Source organism: Zalophus californianus, chromosome 5 (assembly GCF_009762305.2).
Source record: "Zalophus californianus isolate mZalCal1 chromosome 5, mZalCal1.pri.v2, whole genome shotgun sequence".
Lineage (NCBI taxonomy): Eukaryota > Metazoa > Chordata > Mammalia > Carnivora > Otariidae > Zalophus > Zalophus californianus.
The window spans coordinates 91,894,705-91,895,834 of record NC_045599.1 but is presented as its reverse complement, the minus strand read 5'-3'; positions in this window follow the sequence as shown (position 1 = coordinate 91,895,834).

The following is a 1,130-nucleotide window of genomic DNA, read 5'->3' as shown; positions in this document are numbered from 1 at the left end:
TAAAATGTCCTCCCTGTGGATCCTGGTGGAGGAAGTTTTCTCTAGCCTTCCATGTGCAGAATTAAAAGCAGGGCCAAGGTGTGCTTCGGGAGTCCTGCTACCTTATTTCATCTCTGCGTCTATAGTCCTCGTTGAAAAGTGAGTTCCCCGAAGACAGGGGTGACACCTTATTCGTGACATGAGGGTCTGGCTCCAGGGGCATGGATGACATGTGGATAGGGTGAAGGAGTGCTGCCTTTGCCGCATCCCTTAGCAAGGCCTTCCGGGCCCTTCCTCTGCTCTCATGAAAGGATGGTTCTCCACACCCTGATGTGCTCTGAGCTCCAGGCTCCCTCCTGGGAATGGTGCTTTTCTAGCACCCACTAGTCATTTCCACTTTTATCTTCCTTGGGCTTCCTTTTGTCACCCTTGGGCTTCCGAGAAGCTTGCTCTGAGCTTTTCCCTAGCAACACAGAACATTCGCAGCTTTGGCATTTAAAATTACCCCCTTCAGGTCGTTTTGCCTTGAACAGAAAGAAAGCAAGGAGACTCAAGCGCCAAGACTAATTGGAGACCCCCTCCCCTGCTAGTGTTATGGACTGAGGCCTGACGTCAATCTCTTATATAAAACCAAATATAAATTAAGAGTTTATGAATATGTATCCACCCACAAGCAACCAAGAGGTAATGCTTATATCAGTTTGGTCAGATACTAGCTTAGTAAATACATACTTTTAAAGGTACACACAACCGTGACTTGTTCTAAAAATAAATCGAGACAGCTATAAAGTAGAGTTATAAATTCATATATATGTATTTTTTAACAAACACTTATTTGTGGGGGAGCATGAGTGACTTGGTTGAGTGTCTGACTCTTGATTTCAGCTCAGGTCATGATCCTCATCAGGGTCATGAGATCCAGCCCTGTGTTGGGCTCTGTGCTCCGCGGGCAGTCGGCTTGAGATTCACTCTCTCCTTGACTTCTGCCCTTACCCCCACCCTCTTTTAACAAACAAACAAACAAACAAAAAACACTTATTTGGAACCCATTCTGTGCCAGGAAATGTTCTGAGAAGTCTACAAATGCTGACTCACTGGCCCTCATGTCAGCCGTGTGAGATAGGTGCCATTGGAATCCCCATTTTACAGAT